Source organism: Pelodiscus sinensis, chromosome 3, assembly GCF_049634645.1.
Source record: "Pelodiscus sinensis isolate JC-2024 chromosome 3, ASM4963464v1, whole genome shotgun sequence".
Taxonomy (NCBI): domain Eukaryota; kingdom Metazoa; phylum Chordata; order Testudines; family Trionychidae; genus Pelodiscus; species Pelodiscus sinensis.
In genome coordinates this window covers 157,679,428-157,698,518 of record NC_134713.1, presented here as the reverse complement: position 1 = coordinate 157,698,518, position 19,091 = coordinate 157,679,428, and positions in this window count along the sequence as shown.

Below are 19,091 nucleotides of genomic sequence, written 5' to 3'. Positions count from 1 at the left end.
ATAGCCTGTAATACCTAGCTTGTTACAGCTGCCACCATAAGGGAAACAAATTTGTATAATTTCTGGTGTGATGCCTGCGATGGGTCCAAACAGAGCTGTCGCATCCAGAGGACGAACTAGGGCAACTGTCCTGGGCCCTGCAGTTTAGGGAGGGTGGGAGAGAGCAAGCTTCAGGGGAACACAAGGTCCAGGGTGGCCCAGAGAGAGAGGAGGGACCTAACACCAACAGAGGTGAGCAACCTGGCCCCACCACTCCCTGCCCCAGTCCACTGGCTCCCAGTGTCACTCAAGGGGAGAGGGCAGAAGCCGGAAAGAGGCAGGGGCTTGGGGAAAGGGATGGAATGGGAGCAGGGAGGGGACAGAGCAGGGGTAGGAAAAGGTTGGGCAGAAGTAGAGCTGGGGTGGGAAGAGAGGGAGTGGGGGTTGGAAGTAGGGGTGGAGGGGGGTGGGCTGGAACCAGGTCACTTGCTGCTACTAGTGCCAAGCCCCCAGTTAACCCCTCAGGCTTGCCTGGACCCTGCATCCTCCTGAAGTGTAGGGCCCCACAAAGAGCAGAGCCCAGGATGGTTGACCCGGTCCATCCTATGGACAGGACGGCTCTGAAAATATAAGCCCAAACATTGGTGGAGCTGGGTCCACATTCCTGAATGTTGGTGGAGCATGGGCACCCCTGTTGGAGGAGGGGGACCAGTGTTTCTGTGTCCACCATTTTGATTTTTCCTGTGAGGCTGCAGTCAGCTTCCCTGTCACTATCCTATGCCAAAAACATTGTCAGAAAAGGAAAGGTGGGAAAAGTGGGGTCACCTGACCCTAATCTGCCCATCAAGAGGAGGTTTTATAAGGGGCATTCACCCACCCCTCAAGGCTCTCTGTGTGCTTGCTGCAACTTTGCACTGCTGAAGCAGCAGCTCAACTATAACCTCTTCAGGTAGCTGGGGCAGGCTGTGGGCTCTTGCTTATCACAGAGGCTGTGTCCAGACTCCATGCCTCCGTCGACGGAGGCATGTAGATTAGCGAGATCGGAAGAGGGAAATGAAGCCGCGATTAAAATAATCGCGGCTTCATTTAAATTTAAATGGCTGCCCCGATCTGCCGATCAGCTGTTTGTCGGCAGATCGGGAGAGTCTGGACGCGATGCCCCGAAAAAGAAGCCTTTCTTCATCGACACAGGTAAGCCTCGTGAAACCAGGTTTACCTGTGTCGATGAAGAAAGGCTTCTTTGTCGGGGCATCGCGTCCAGACTCTCCCGATCTGCCGACAAACAGCTGATCGGCAGATCGGGGCAGCCATTTAAATTTAAATGAAGCCGCGATTATTTTAATCGCGGCTTCATTTCCCTCTTCCGATCTCGCTAATCTACATGCCTCCGTCGACGGAGGCATGGAGTCTGGACACAGCCTGAGAGATTGGAAATCCCTAGCCAGAGAGAGAGTCTGGTATAGTCCTCAGTGGTGGGGCCATCCTGTTTCCCCATACCCAGTAGCGGGACAGAGCGAATTTGTACTAGTCAGGGTAACAGTAGTAGGGCTAAGGCAATCACACACACACACACACACACACACACACACACACCTGTCACTTTACCTCCTCATTCACAGACTTATACACACATCAATGAGTCAAAAAGGGAAGAATGGAAGAAATGACAGAAAACCTCCTGCCTCCCTGAGCGCCTACGACAGTGACCTGCTGTCCTGAGTTCCCTTTCTATGGTGTCTCCTGTTCCTGTGACATCTTCCAACCTCACTGCTGATCATTGAGAGCATGGTGGTATGCAGGGCTGGCTCTAGGTTTTTTGCCGCCCCAAGCAAAAATTTTTTGACTGACCCCCATTTTTTTTGTCCGGGGAGGGTCCACGTGCAAATGCAGCTTGCACAGCTTGCTGGGGGTGTGCGTGCACATGCAGCTTGTGCAGCTTCCTGGGGAATGGGGCACGCGCTTCAGGGGGAGCCCAAACCCCGGGCATTTTCATCTCTTAGGAGAGCGCCAGAGACTCCCCACATGAGGACAATGGGAGGGCAGGTTTTGTATGAAATAAAACTACCTTAAAAGTGAAGGACACATAACAAAAAAGTATCTAAACGCATTTTGCATCTAAAATTCATTTATTAAATAAAGGAAATATCCATAGTGAATTTAACAGATCGAATCTAGTCATCATGTTCTTCAAGATGTTAGAATGCTCTCATAACCAGTTTTTTACTGACAGAAGAGGAAAATAAGTTTTTCTGCTTCGTCAACTCTTGGTTTTGCAACGGTGAATGAACTAATCATTGGATTGAACTAGCTGAATAAACCAAAATGATAAAAACATTCTCTCTTCACCTGCAAAAGAAGCTATTTATGATATAAACAGTGGTTCTGGGTACTTACACTAGTGAACTGGTTTGTGAGTGGCTGTTGGTTATCTCAGTGGGCCTATGGTGAGCAACCTGTGGCCCACACATTCTCTCTCTGCTCCCTTCCCCATGTGCCTCTTGTGCACTGGGGCACTGGAGCAAAGGGGGTGAGAAGCAGGGTCGAAGCATGAATCGGTTGATTCCTGGCACTCTGAAAGTGCTCTGAGGGCAGAGGAGTGTAGGAAGAGAGGGGCTCCAGTGCAGCAGTGCACAAGAGGCGTGTGAGGGTGGAGAGCACACAGGAGGTCCATGAGGTCCATATGTGGCTCACCAGCCCCAGGTTGCTCACCACTGTTCTGAGCTACAGGAGTCATGACCATCTTTTTCTCATATTTTTGTTTGCTTCTTTACTGACTCTGCATGCTAGTCCAGCTCAAATCAGAAGTCTGAATTCCTGAAGTCTCTGAAATGCTGTTTGGGTGACACGTGGATCTTTCTGGCCCATCAGTAACAAATTAAGGGTAGATCAAATAGATGGGCGGATGCTACTTCCGCAAACTCATCCTCCAGTCAGTAATGGGATGGATCTGCCTCTTAGATGGGGCCTGTCAATGTCCTTTCTGAGCGGGCTGGCAAGTAATGTCCTTTCCCTGCAGTTATGTACAGGTTGAACCTCTCTAGTCCAGCAACCTCGGGACCTGCTGAACCATGGGAGTTCAATACTGTAGTGAGTGGGTCTCTTGATTTTTATTTCACCGAGGTGAATAAATGGAATAGTGCTTGCAATGCTACTTTATAATGTATGTTTGTATTGATACACCGTAGGCCTAGTCAAAGCTGATCAATTCACTTCGTAACAAAGTGCTAGTGTTGTTACACAATTTTGCGGTATTGGCACAAGGAAATAAGGAAATAAAGCATATAAAATATGCTTATGCTTAGCATCTTACCAGCACTTCCACTGCTTGCTGGTCTCTCTTGTAAACTAATAACAGTACAAAACTCTGAGTACCAGGATTGGTGGCTGTAAACAAACTTTACGGGACTGTGGGAAACTTGGCCATTGCCACGATAAGGAGACAGTCGACTAACTAAAATCATGCCAGACCACAGATGTTGCCGGACCAGAGAGTGCCAGACTAAAGAGATTTAACCTATAGTTTTGCCCAATTAATGGTGATACCAGCAGCGTCCCAAGCCTAATGGCTACATCATATGGAACAGCGCACAACTTCATCTATTCCAGTCCTCTGCAACGTTGTGGTGTCAGCATTGCCAGCCCTCACCATTTTATTGCAAGACTCACTCTATTTATTTGGTGTGATTCTTAAAGTCTCCGCTCCTGAAGTCATGTGACTGTGTGAGACATTGATCTTTCAATTTTTTAAAAAAGGAAGTTCTATACAGTCATGAAGGCTCGAAAAAGCCTAAGGGCTCAATCCATCAATCAAATAGAGATCCAAAAGCTTTTCTAATGTTGCGGTTTGTAAGCCAAACTCCTAATTTTTTTTAAACACTTTGAGTTGGCAGTACTGCATGTCAGGCTCTGTCATCTCCCATGAGCCATGTTCTGTAATAAAGCTGGGGCAGCCACAGTAGAATACAGGCTGCATTTTGCTTGTGAGCTGCACTTCAGCAACAACACCTCACGCAGGAAAATATGAGACCTCCATGTAGGCCAGGTGGGCTGCCTCAGCTATGCTCTGGCCTTTTCGTTGCTCAAGATGCACTGAGGCACTAGGCTTGGGGCCCAGACTCTGAAGTGCTGAGCGATCCCAGCCAGCACGTAGCTCCCTGAACACCACTACAGCTCCAAAAAGTTTCAAGGGGGGTTATTTTAGTCTTCTTTATTGTTCTGAGCAACCCACAGAGACATGTGGGTGTGTCTATTTTCTACAGGCAGGTTTTTATCTTCAGAATTACACTTCCCCCTCCACCCTCGGGGCGTCTATTTTTGCATCACAGGTTTTTGCAGATGTACTTCATTACAACAGAGGAAACTGGCTTCCCTTGTGCCCTGGCATTAAGTCCATACCCATCCCACGAAAGCTGCTTTGCCCAGCCCTACCTACCCAGGTCACCAGTGTGAGCCAATAAAACAACTATCTTCCTAGTCATTTGACTGCTCTGGGAAGGTTCGCACCTGACATCTCGAACTGCCATTGCAATATCTGCCAATACATCCACAACTAACTGCAACCTCTCTGCTCAACACAACTGTGCTGCCCTTAGCAGAAGTGGTGCATCCTAGGCATAATACGTATGCATTGCGTGCTGGTGCTCAGGTTTCAGACTGAGCTGAGGTATGGAAGATAATCCTCCCCCTCTCCTCCCAGGTTATACTAGTTTTGGAGAGGGGATGCCTAATGCTTTTGGTCCTAGACTTTGTAATATAGCATCAGAAGCTGACGTATAAGGTACTGACTCTGGGCTAATTGTTCATGGAGCAGAACTAAGTCTTCTATTCTGAGCATTGCTGGTGAACCTCTCACATAGTGCTATGACCTTTAATCACAAGATTCTGTGGGCTCACAGTGGCAATCTTCTCAGACAGATTTACAGTACTAGGTACATGTCATGTGTGGAGATGATCAGGCTTCCATTGGTCTCACATGAACTTGTATGTGTTTCAGCTGAGGGCCAATAGAGAGGTGTGGGTCTGTGAACTGCTGTTTACACACAGAGATGCTCACTCTCTCACCAGGTAGCAGGGCCCAGATCTCCAAAGGTATTTAAGTGCTTAACTCCCATTGATTTCAGTGGGAAATAGATGCCCAAATCCTATGAGGCTCTTGGCCCTGGCTGTCTGTCTGGCTATTTAAGTTTAAGTTAAGAGCAAAGAACCAATGTTTCTGTGAAATCATGGTGTCTCTCTCCAGTGGAGCAGGCTTCTTGTTCTGAAAGGAATACAAAATGGTGGCTGCGTCCCACAACAACCAGACTGCTGAAAACAGAAACAAAGCTGTGGAAAAACCTGAAAGGGTAATCAAAACTTGACACTTCCTCAAGAAGTTTGATATTTTGGGGGGCAAAAAACCCCACTTTAAATGAAAATATCAGGCAAGTGTACTGGAATTATGGTGGGAGCAAACGCCTTCCTGTAGCCCTATGGCTCTTCTGCTTCTGGTCCCAGTCAGAAACCAGCTGTACAGAAGGGTGAGGGAACAAACAACAAGAGCAAGGTCAACTCTGGACGTTGTTTAGTTTGAATTGCTAGTAAGGGCCCAGGGAGTGCAAGCTGAGTTAGGTTTTTGTTAGTGATGGGAAATGTGCAGGGCAGGTTGGACCCAGGGGAAATATATTCAAAGTTGTTCTCATTATGGAGCAGATTCTGGAGGCACTGTGCCAAAGTTCTATCATGGGAAGGACTGGAGAAAACATCTGAGGAGATACCTATCAGCCTCTTGCACTATCTCATCTGAAGAGCCCGTCCTATGGCCCACAGACCATATATGGCCCCCCAAGAGCATTTCATTGGGCCCACAGGAAGGACTCTGGCTGTCAATCCTGGGCAGCAAGGCCGGGTGTCAACCCTGAACATGAGAGCTCCAACTTCCGCTGACTATAAATTTAAATCAATACAGGTGACTTTAATTCTTATTCAAATAGAATCTGTTTGACCTACTCAAGGTTGTGATTAGGTTTGTGTGGCCCTCCTGTATAATAAGCTGGACACCAGCGCTCTAGTCCATAACTCTGCCACCTTTGTCACACCACAATTTATGTCTTTAATTTTCTAGTGCTTTGTCTTGTGTCCTGTAGCTTATTTCAATAATGTCTCTAGAGACCCTGGGAGGTAGTGGGGATTGTGTGCACTGTTTGCTTTGTTATGCTGTATGGGATTCCTGCTGTCCTGTGCTGCTCTGTAGTGGCTCTGTATATGGGTGTGTGCAGTGCCCAGCAGGGAATGGGATCTTTGGGTGAAAACTCCTGAGGGAAGGCATGTAGGGAATGGCCCAGGCTGTCCTGCTACCTGACCCTAGAGGTAGATGCAACCAGTGATACTCAGATAACACCTGGGGCCTGGGAAGCAGGACAAAAGAGGGGGTGGAGCTGCCTACAGGGCTGGGACCAGTTGCTGGGTGTGTGAGTTATTTTTTCCACTGGCTGAGGGAGAGGGGAGTCTAGCTGGCTTGGGGGGCTGGGCAGGGACTCAGAGCCCTGGCTCTGGCCCCCCTAATCCTAAAATGGAGTGTACTGACTGCTCCTGGTTCCTGTAACAACAAGGCCGTGCTACGCTGTGTCCCTATCAACGAATAAACCTTCTGTTCTACTTGCTGGCTGAGTCACATCTAACTGAGGACGGGAGTGCAGGGCCCAGTGACTCCCTCACACTCTGTGACAGCCCCTAGCTGAGATCAGAACCCCATTGTGCGAGGGCTGTGCAAACACCCAGAGAGAGGCCTTGCTCCTCAGAGCTTACACTCTTAAGACAAAGAGTGGACGGTGACCCAGAGGTTCAGCAGGGTAAAACGACTTGCCCAAGGTCACACACCAGGCCAGTGGTAAAAACTAGGTCTCCTGATTCCCAGTTCAGTTTGTCCTATCCTTTAGATCACACTGTCTCACTAACGTGCTTGGAATGCTGATTTGAATGGTAACTGTATTCAGATTGCTAAATAGCGTACACTCCTGTTTATCTGAAGAGACTGGCGGGGTGGAGGGGAGGGAGGTATATCCAAAACTTTTGGATAACTGGGTGTGTGGATAAATGGAAGTTTATCTTAACCAATGTGGAAGTTTAGCTTAATTTACCCACTGTGGATTTGGATAACAAGGATTCCTTTTGGATAAAGGGAATCTGGATAACAGGAATTATACTGTATTTCTCTATAATTATATATTTCTATATAATATTCTATTATACACAGAAAGCAACAAGAGCCTTTCTTTTCAAAGGAAAATGAGAAGGAATAATTTAAGGTCTCAGGAGAGAGTGAAAGAATGCTCTGTGTGTGTCTCTCCCTAGTAATGAAACATGCTCAGGCTAACAAAGGGACATTACTCTCCAGCACTGTCAGTGCAGCATCTTTCACCAGCATTATAGCTGTGCACTATAAAAAGTGAGTGGGGAAAAAAAGTACTCCTGTGATTGGCTTTGAATGGTGCTGGCATGATTGTTCCCACTTCAGCAGATCTCCTGAAGGGAAGTAACTCCTTGTGGGCGGCCTACAATGGCTTTAATTATGAGAACGACTGATACATTCCATTTGCAATCTTGATTTAAAATAGGATGTTTCAGAAGTGAACCAAAAGGAGGCGCAAATGGAAAGAAATAAGAACTGGAAAACCTCTTGGAACTGCATCCTGCCTAAGGTATTCGCTGCTAGGAGGGCTAATGCTCCCACACGCAGATGAGGGTGTGGAAAATGACCAGTCCTTGAATATTTAAAAATACAAGAGAAGGAGAAAACCTAGAATGCTTTTCTTTCTTTTACCTTTTTCCTCTCCTCCTCACTCTCTGCTCCATAGCTTCCACTAATCAGTCCCAATGCAGCTTCTGCCTTCTTTAAAAGCTCACACACCCTAAAGCCAACACCCCATGTCTCTCTCTCAGACACCAGCCCCCCTGATGCTGCCAATAAATAGTTTGTGTTGAGTTTAGGAGTGATTTTTTTTCAGGTTCTAATTCTAAAATAAATTATCCCTTCAAAGGCAACTGCTGAAACCCTGTGGTTTGCTCTGGATGGTCTGTGGGAATTCAGAAAGCCTAAGGGCCCTTTATTCTCATGCATTTTTTCCAAAAATACATAAATGTTTCTTTTTAAAAAGTCCTGTCACTGATGTATGCGAAAGTTAAGCCACCCTCATCTGAAATGAAAACAGAACCTTCTAAGAGAGCTGCAGTTCAGGCTGGAATTGGCATGCTTTCCACTTGCTCTGTAGTTGGAACAGGGCATTATTTTAAAGGGGGAGTATGTACAATGTTGATGCCAGCTTATTGGTGGCTTTTTTGAGGATGGTTTTGCTGTACACAGGCCTCTGACACAAGGGGAAAGCTTGGTGCAACAGAGAATGAATGGTGTGAGAGAATTAAGTGCCGTTCGTGGGAACTCAGTGAATTTGGGGTCAAATGATTTTCCAGTGGAACTGGCTAATAGGGCCAAAATTTCAGTCTCATCAAAGTCAATGACAAAACTCCCATTGGCTTTGGTGGGATTGGGGCCAGAATAGCATGGATGTCATGAACCCCTGCTGTCAGTGAGAAGAAAGAAAGCTGTTCTCTGGAGTGTGCATGCCTATTATACTAGACCAGGGATGTTCAATGGATCTGCTAAGCAAGGAACTGTGACTCCCACCAGCTCCATCCCCATTGCACATCCCTTCCTTAGCCAGGCAAAGGGAAAGATTCTGAATCAAGAGGTGGCCAGACCCTGATAGGGAGCAGGAAGCTCACAGCTAGCCAAGAACTGCAGAGAAGCTGGGTGCCAAGAGAAACCCCCAGGAGCTGTACACAGAGCCGACTGCAGAACAGGCTGTGCCTGCATGTATGTGTGGGACTTTGGGGGGCTCAGGGTTGGCACAGGGTGGAAAAGCAGTAGTGAGGGCAGAAGAAAGCTAACGGATACTGGAGCTAATCCACATCTGTTGAGAACATGCTCTACAAAGTGGGTTAAGTGGCAAGACTTACTCCTGCTCTGATGTACTGTGGGGGGAGAGGAAGAGAGGGCATGATAGTGTCTTCAGTTGTCTGGCCATAAATACCAAGCAACATTCATAGGTCCCTTTGAGGACTAAATGTACAGATTGTGCTTTGGGCGTTGAAGGTCAGTTGTCTTGTCCTATGTCTGCAGGTGTCTACGCATATTAGATTCATCTAGTAATTGTGTATCTGTGCAGCGTAGGGATGTGTTACACAATGACAGCTCTTAGCTCTGCAGCCAACAGCAGCACCTCATGGATACTAGGCTCAATCTGCCAGTCCAAGCTTTGCTTCCTTTCTGTCAGCCTCAGTTCTCAGCCCAGTCACAGAAGCACGTGCAGGATGACCTCCTGTTGGAGCCACTGTTGGATAGTCCATGGTGGGCAGCACATAGCCCCCAGAAGAGCAAGAGAGTGGGGGCTGGAATCAGCCAGCAGAGGATGGGGAGCAAAAACAAGAAAGAAATTCAGACAACATGGAAACAAGATGAGAGTGTGAGAAAAAGGAAGCACAGCAGAAAATATACCTGGGGGGCCATGGCCATGAGGGGGACCATGAAAATGTAGGGGGCCAAACCCACCAAACTATGACAAGGGTAAATGTCAAGAATCTCTCGTTTTCTCCCACTGGTGACAGTACGTTGTCCTGCAGCACTCTGATAGCTTCTCAGGGTGCCCAAGACTGAGTCACCTTATTACCCCAGCCTCAGTTAGGGTATGTCTAGACTACATGGCTCCATCGACGGAGCCATGTAAACTAGTTTACCCGGCATAGACAAAGAAGCAGGGATTTAAATAATCCCCATTTCATTAAAATAAACGTGGCCGTCGTGATGTTCCAATGATCACCTGATCCGGCACAGTGTGGCAATCTAGACGCGGATTTGTCGGCTGGGGAAGCCTTTGCTGACCAATCCTGTAAATCTCATTTCACGAGGCATAAGGGATCAGTCGGCAAAGGCTTCCCCAGCCAACAGATCCGTGTTTAGACTGCCTCTCTGTGCTGGATCAGGTGAACGTCGGCAGATCATACTGGCCATGTTTATTTTAGTGAAGTGGGGATTATTTAAATCCACGCTTCTTTGCGTATGCCGGGTAAACTAGTTTACATGGCTCCGTCGATGGAGCCATGTAGTCTAGACATACCCCTAGAGAGAGACATGCTTAAACTTAGCTGGGAGTCTGCTCCCTGACTCCACCAGCCTTTCAGACACCCACATAATCTCCTTGGGGCTCTACCAGCCCTTATGTTGCCTTGCAGGTAACGGTAGCTGCACCCCAGTCTCCAAGCCCCTTTGAAAGCCTCCCCCTGTCATATCCAGTCCTTGTCACTTGGACACTCACTGACAGTCCCAGGTTTGCTGTCCCTGATGGAACAGTGCACACACAGCTTGACTAGCACAACTTAGGATCAGGCCCCTTTTAACAACACAGCACTGAGACGTACGGGTAATGAAACTACTGCACGTTTATTATCAAAGACAAGGATTTAACAGTTTGTGAGAAAGGACAGTAAGTGGAGATAGAAATGGCTGCATATAAAACAAAAGGTAACGTACTTCTTGTAGACTAAACTTCGCTTTGGTAGGCCACCCAGCTATCTGATAGCAGTCTGATTCAGGGGAGCCTACAGAATTGCCAGACCTCTAGGCAAGCTCTGGCGGGGGAGGGGGACTGACTCTTTGCTTCAGGTAGGGGCGGGTCTGGGGCTAGCCTCCCCTCACTAACTGTTCAGGGCTGCCCGGCATGCACCACCTGGGGCTCCAACAGCTATTTAAAGGAGCCATGGCTTGGACTGCCGCCACTGCTGTGGTATTTCTGGACTCTGGGGCAGTTGCCCACTTTGTCTTCCCTGCCCCAATATGTCTGCAGGCCTGGTCTGATCTCATCCAGAGATTTCTTGCAGCATTTTCCAACCGGGCCAGTTTGGGATCCCATTTTCATGGATGTAATAGAGCAAATTACTTCCTTGGATGCAGGATAACAGGCCTGGAGGGGGGTGAACCTAATGCAATATAGACTTGGCCACTGGGCCTTACTGCTCCGCAGATGGGGGTGCTAGAGACTTGGTTACTGGGCCTTACTAATTGAGGGCACTAAAGACTAAGCCGCTGAGCTGCAACACCCAGTCAATTGAGGCTATAGCCGGGGGCAGGTTACGGGTTGAGGCACTCCGCCTGGTCTCCCGGGGGGATGGGCTACCCACCCCATGACAGGCCTCATAACTGCGCCTCACAGCTCAGTTCATGCAGACTGTCCACGTGGTGCTGCAGGAACATGATGACCAGTGCAGACTGTGGGTCCTCTTGATCCAGACCCTGGTGCTCCTCATACACCAAATTTCCCTCCATTTTCCCCTGCACATGGTGGACTGGTAGAGGAAGACCAGTTCCGACTGGTGGAACCACACTGTCATGCAGCACTGGAACGACCAGCATTGGCTCCAGAACTTCTGCATGTAGAAGGCCACCTTCCTGGAGCTCTTCAAATGGCTGGCCCCTGCCCTCAGATGACAGGACACCCAGCTGTGACCCGCCATCTCCTTGCAGAAGTATGTCACCATCACACTATGGAAGCTTGCCATACCGGATAGCAACCGCTCTTTCAGGAACCAGTTCAGCATCAAGAGCTCCACATTTGGGGCCGTGCTCATGCAGGATTGACTATTTTATCTGGACAGTGGTGAAGCACTGGAATGGGCTCCTTAGGGAAGCGACAGAATCTACATCTCTAGAGGTTTTATGTCCTGGCTTGACAAAGCCCTGCCTGGGATGATTTAGTTGGGGTTGGTCCTGCTTTGGGAAGGGGGTTAGAGTTGGTGACCTCCCGAGGTCTCTTGCAACTATCGATTCTATGTTTCTATAGGTGGTCAAGGCCATCAGTGCCATCCTGCTGTGGGGGGTCGTCACACTGGGGAACATCAACCCCATGGTCACCTGCTTTGCCATCATGGGCTTCCCCAACTGTGGAAGGGCCACTGAAGACCCCCCATGCTGGCTCCCAACCACTGTGCCTCCAAATATATGTAAGTAGAAAGGCGTACTTTTTGATGGGTCTGCAGACCCCCATGGACCACAAGGGCCAGTTCATGGACATTTACATCAGGTGGTTGGGGAAGGAGCAGGATGCCTACGTCTTCTGGAACTATAGCCTCTTCCACAGGATGCACTCCAGCACTTTTTTCCCCAGCCGCACCATCAGGATCGGGGACGTGGACATGTCCATGTGCGTCCTGGGAGATGCAGCCTACTCCTTGTTCCCCTGGTTGATGAAGTCCTACATGGGCAGCCTGGACTGCACCAAAGAGACCTTCAACCACAGGCTCAGCAGGTGCTGTATGGTGGTGGAAGGTGTCTTCAGCCACCTCAAGAGGAAGTTCCAGAGTCTCCTCACTCTCCAGGAACTCAGCGAGCAAAACACCCCCCAGGTGGCAGCAGCTTGCTGTGTGCTCCACAACATATCTGAGAGCAATGGGGAGACTTTCCTGCAGAGGAAGAGCATCTGGCCAGGGCCTATGAGCTGTCGGGCACTGCTGCCATTCGGCAAGCACAACAGGGCGCTGTGCTTATCTGGAAGGCCTTGAGGGAGAGTTTCAGTGAAGGCCACCTGTGAGACTCCCCCCCAGGCCTCCCCACAAGGGGCCTCTGCATTGTTCCATGTGCCTTTCCTCCCCTGCTCCTCCCTTCCCCTGCTCTCTCTTCCTATCTTCCCTCTGCCCCTGCCTCTGCAGATGAAATAGAAAAGCATTTCTGTTTGAAAAAACAACTGTTATTTTTTGTTAGGGGATATGCAACAGGGTCTGGGGAAAGAACCTACAATGAAGGGGGTAGGGGCTGTGACGGACCAGGCCAGGTGTGGGCACGGCTGAGAGCATCCACTTACGGTGAATTGCTCAAACTTGGGGCTCCTTACAGCCCCAGACCGAGGACCTTCCCAAATAGGCAACAAACCAGTCACACTGAGCGCTTCAGTTGTCAATCTGGCCAGCCAGAAGCCTCACAAGCAAAACCCCTCGGACACTCCAGCTCTTGCTGTGCCCCAATCAGCCCAGGCCTAACAGACAGGTGAGGGGTTTTAGAACCTAATCTCACCTACCCCCACCAGGTTCTTCCGGTCTCAAGAAGCCAGCCACAGTTCCCAGGCCAATTTATGCTCTGGATTTTACCCACAAGCACAGCTGAGCCAATCCTTTAGAATCTAAAATCTACAGGTTTATTATTAAAAGAAAGAAAAGCATGAGAGTAAGGTTGTTAAAGGATAATACATTACATGCATCGAATCACCCAGTTCTCGATACTGGCTCTAAGCAGATATGTTATAAACTGCTATCTTAAAAGTCTCTAGTGTACATCCTATGTCAGGCTGGGTCCACGGTTCTTTCCGGCTCATTGTTCCCTTCAAGGCTGCATATGGGATTAGGAGCAAAACTAACAACAAAAAATGGAGTCTGCCACATGGCATTTTATATCCATCCCTGGTCTTTTTCAAGCTGGAGATGGTCACATGGTCAGTGGCCAGGTGTGTCTTTGGCATTTAGAGATCCATTGTCCCTGGAGCCTTGCTCATTAGCATATCCATTGGCTGAGCATTTCTCTGCATCGCTCAGCCACAGACAGAGAAGTTTCCAGCATCCATACAGAGCACATGTTTATAACTCCATATACAGACATTATACAATTATATGACCAGCATTTACAGAATCAGTAGAAAGTAAGCTTTTGTTTGACACCTCACGTGCCCCCCCGCTTTGTATACACTTTGGGGCAAATACCCCCCCATGGGTATGTCTACACTACCCCGCTAGTTCGAACTAGCAGGGGTAATGTAGTCATCCGCAGTTGCAAATGAAGCCCGGGATTTGAATTTCCCGGGCTTCATTTGCATGAAGCCGGCCGGCGACATTTTTAAATGCCGGCTAGTTCGGACCCCGTGCTGCGCGGCTACACGTGGCACAGACTAGCTAGTTCGGATTAGGCTTCTAATCCGAACTAGCTGTACACCTCGTTCCACAGCTACTCTGTGCCGCGTGTAGCCGCGCGGCACGGGGTCCGAACTAGCCGGCATTTAAAAATGTCACCGGCCGGCTTCATGCAAATGAAGCCCGGGAAATTCAAATCCCGGGCTTCATTTGCAACTGCGGATGACTACATTACCCCCGCTAGTTCGAACTAGCGGGGTAGTGTAGACATACCCCATGGGTGCAGCAGTTATCTGGCTGCTCCTCTTAAAATGCAGTAACGTGACACTCCCCTATTCCTCCCTTCCCCTGCCTTCTCTTCCTATCTTCCCTTCTGCCCCCGCCTCTGCAGATGAAATAGAAAAGCATTTCTGTTTGAAAAAACAATTGTTATTTTTTGTTAGGGGAATATGCAACAGGGGAGGGCCTGAGGAAAGAACCTACAATGAGACAGGTGGAGGGGGGAAGGGGCTCAGGATTGGGGCTGGTACTGGCACCTGCCTCGGGTACCTTGGGATGCTTCAGCTGCCTAAGAGATCCCACTGCCACATGTTTGCAGGCCCTGGCAGCCCGGGAGTGGGGGGGCTAGGAGGAGAAACCAGGAGGTAGGGGACAGGGTAGGGGTCGGGAGTGGGGGCAGGTGCAGGGAGCTGGGCAGGGAATTGGATGTTGGGGAGTTGGGCAGAGACTTGGAGGTATGGGAAGTGGGGGGGTGTGGGGAGGTGTCTGGTGGACTGCTCTATACACATGACCATGCGTTCCATGACGGTTATAATGGAGGAGCACATGGCCTCATGCTGGTGTGACAGCTGCTCCCACATGGTTCTCTTCAGCTCCTAATCAGCCTAGCACTTCTAGAGCCCCTTGTCAAAACTACCGGCTGAGGGAATGGAGGCAGTCTAGATGTTCCCACACCAGGTCCTTGCAGGTTCACCTCCGCCTGTGGCTCTCGCAGAGTCGGGAGAATGGTGTGGGAGGTGGTGAACATGCCACGCTTGCAGCTTGCCCAGCTGTGAAGAAAAGTGGCAAGGGTAATCATTCCAGGAGACACTGGTCATGAAGCCTGGCCCTAATCTCTGAGCTGACACCGAAGATCTCAGTTCAGATGATGGTGATATGCTTTGACCAAGGCCACCTGTTGCTTACAATGGACACAGAGATCCCAGGGGAGCCTCACTGTCCCCATGTTCTGAGGACAAGACAGCATGGGAAGGTACTGGCCAGGCCAGGAGCCTGCAGGTGGGGGAGAGATGGGGCAGCTTGGGTTCCTTCTGTGTTTCTCCCATGCTGGGTCCGGCACTGGTGACATCCCACAGAGAGAGAATTTCTGTCCCTTGCTGCTGGAGGGGAAGGGAGGATGTTGTGAGGGGTGTGTCAGCGGCAGACGCTGCTTTCCAGGAAGAGTGCTACTGGAGTCCCCTCCTCTTCCTCCTCCCATCAGGTTCTGAAGCAGGGGATCGGTCGCCTCCAAATTGCTGCAATTGACAGACAGCAGATGCTGCCAGAGACTACAGGCATGAACCAGTGCCTTGTGTGCCACTGCTGTGTGTTTCCATGACCCCAGACTCTTTAGTCATGGTTTGTCATGGGAAGGTGTCCCACCACAGAGTCCAGAGTAAGGCAGGCCTGTGCAGGAACCTTGTGAGAAAGACTGAGGGGTTCCTATATGAGAGCGTCATAGGACTGGGTGCTCCAGACTGGTGCTCCATGTGCACAAGTTGTTGTGCAAGCCCCAGGCTGAGAAGCACGAGTGAGGAGCACACAGCCTCTCACCACGCATCACCTGCCCCCATGTATGTATAGGGAAAGTTATAGAACTCACCTGCCGTGCCTTTCCTGGGTTCATCTAAGCCTTAGGAAACATCCTGTGGAGAGACATCCTGAGGGGGAAGAGGGAGACAGGCTCCAGATTTATGATGACCTCCTGGCTGGCGGGCATGGTGTCCAGGCTAATTTGCTCCTCCTCTTCCTCTTCCTCCTACTCCACAACCCTGCCCAGATGGAGGCTGATGACAGGTGTGTCCTGGCTAGAGCTGATGATGGGGGGGGAGGTGACACGTCTGACTCCTAGGATGGCATCCAGTTGCTCATAGTAGTGGCATGTGCGAGGTGCTGCCCCAGCGTGTCCACTTTCCTCCCTGGTCTTGGCGTATGACAGCTGGAGTTCTTTAATTTTCATTTACACCTGGTCCAGGGTATGGCTGTGCCCTTCTGGGCCAGGCTGGCAGCCATCCAGCTGTACACCTTGGCATTTCACCTCTTGGTGCAGAGATCCTGGATATTGGTCTTCTTGCCCCAGACCTTGATGTGATCCAGGATCTCTGCACCAGTCTGGGCCAGTACCCTATTTTGTCCCTGGCCAGGGGCTTCCGAGGTGGTTGCAGGCACGGGGCTGGCAGGGCTGTTGTGGTGCCACAAGTCCTTTCCCTTCTGCCTACAGCTTTAAAGTCTGCAAGAGAAGGGGAGCAGTGGCCTTGTCAGGTGCGTGGCCAGAGTGGGCAGCTGTAAGAGGCCTCTGGAGGCCAATTATTTTGAAATAACAGCAGCTGAGCAGCCACACTAATGCTATTTTGAAATAAACATTCACAAGCAGGAGTTATTATTTCGAAATAGCAAGCCTGTTACTTTGAAATAACGGGCTTGGTAGTGTGGATGTTCACCTTCTTATTTCAAAATAAGGGAAGTTATTTTGAAATAACTCCCCAGTGGAGACATGCCCTGACTGACATTTCATCAGCTAGATGGTTTAAGTATCTCCGTTCTGGGAGACCAGTTTTTCACCTCTGCTGGGGAATACACACTATCCGGCCCTATTTTCATTAGATAGATACTACTTTTTAAATACAATCAGGACATACATTTCACAGTAGCATTAACGATCGTCGTGAACCTGGCTTTCACTGCAGAACTTCAATGGCACTTTATGGAGGCATACTGTGTATTAGGTGTCGTGAGTTTGTCATGCCTGACAAGAGTTGCGGACACACAGAGTTGAACCCTTTGCCAACTGGCATCCATAGGCCTCTGGCACAAGTACACACAATTATTTCTGCCCTTTCAGAACTGTCTTTCAAGGGTCAAAGCTGCTTTCAATTAGAAGGAAGTTAGAGGAAAAGAAACCAGAGACTGGAATGTAAGCAGAATGGAAGGGCCTGAACTTGGAAAAGCTTTTAATAACTCCTAAGACGTTCTGTCACGTATGACTTGCCAGAACGTGAGATAGGAAAAAGGCCTGGGACACAGATGTGGATAAGAACAGCATGTCCCTTTACAAGATACAATTACTAGGCCTCTCGTTCCTCTTGGCTCAAGGCAGAAGTTAATCACCAGCTGGGGTCAAAAACAAAAAACAAGAAACCAAAAACCTTTTGCCTCAGTACAGAAGTATTTTGCACTGATAATTAGGTGATTTGTGCAATCTGTTAGTATAATTACTAAGATAGTTAATTATCTGACAGTATGAATATGGACTAAATCGGATTATTTCAAAGTCCTGCTGCAGCACGCTAATCGCTGACAGGCACTCAGCCACACTACTCCATTTGAAATCAGTGGGTCTCCCACATGCATTACAGTTACAGCATCTGGTCTTTGGAATAGCCATCCTGTCCTGATACGATACCATATAAAGGCAATGATTCTGATTGGTGCGATAGGAAAATAAGGGGATCTTGTTTCCCGGACAGTTTTTGATCTGCTTCTGCCCTGAAGTATATGGATTAACTAGCTCTCCTCATGGTGAGATCTGTGTTTGCTAGAGAAGAAAAAGAGCAGCTATTGTTGTGTGCCACCTCCAAAGTGGGGACTGAGGATGGCAGAAGAGGAATGTGAGGGACAGCTGCAAATATGGGGACAGCCCTGTGAAACTCACCAGCCATCCGCACCTCTGTGCCAGGGAGGAGATTTCTCCTTTTTATTGCTCCTTGCCACAATATTTATAAACATACGGGCATCCAGTAGTTTAGGCTCCCACTGGAGGAGTTAACAATGACTATCTGACAAGCTTCCAGCACTAGCAATATATTTATTTGATTTCCCAGTTGAATTTTTGGTCTTGCTTTTGTCTATTTTTACTCTGCTGCTCCTCCCCCCGCCCTGATAACACAAAACCTTCTGGGAAGAAACAAAGGCACTTACTGCAGTACCCAGGCAAACAAAGACTGGAGAACAAAGAACAAAAGTGATGGCGCAAATGTAGTCATTAGGTTGGGAAACTACGCTCTCTAGACTCTACGTCTGGTGAAGGGTGGTACCAGCCATGCCTGAATAGCTCTGTCAGGGTTATAAGACAATAAAAATGACTGTAAACAAAAAGTTTTCTTTCCTTACCCTTTTCTGGAATACAGAGAAATAAGGTGGAGTGATTTCTTTTTTATTTAATCTTTTCAAGCTCCCCACCCCCACCCCTTTTTGTGTGTGTGCATATAGTGCTGGGTCACCATGGATGTTCTGGAAAATATCTTGCTGTCACCACTGGCCAGCTATATGGCATGGGCAGAGCTCAAACAAATGTTCCTACTGTGCCCCGGTGATGGTGTGACAAAAGGGGAGATTGGGTACATCAATTACATTTTTATTCTGGCTGCTGGAGTTTCTCTCAGCTGCACCAAGTAACTCTGTTTGGCTCAGTGGTCACTGGGCCCTGTGTTCCACTCTGGAGGGCGACCATTACATCTCTTACCCCCTAGGACTACTTTGGCAACCACCCCACACTGCTCCTCTGGCATGGCTCGAGTCTATCTGACTGGGACTTCACAAACACAGGTGCTCACGCTGGCTCTGTGTGTCTCCGCTCTCGCACATACACACAGGTTAGCCCCGTTAATTTCAGCTGGCAATGCTGTTGCCACGGTAACAGTGATGTCTGTGTTGTGGCTTAATTTCATTTACTAATGGATCACTTAATACAACTGAACACAAGTGACTGCTTGACATCCCAAGTGCTGTGTCATTCTAATAGGAGCAAGGGATTCAGAATGCAGTTGCTGCCAAAATATCCCGTTCTGTGGCCCATAAGAGGAATGGCCTTCATGATGCTAAATAAAAGAGCTGAGCCCCCTGAAACTGTAACGGGCCTTTGTCCTAGTGCACAAACCTAATGAGTACAGCAAGCTTAAGTGTCTTCTCTTCAGGCCCTGTCTAAAATACAATAG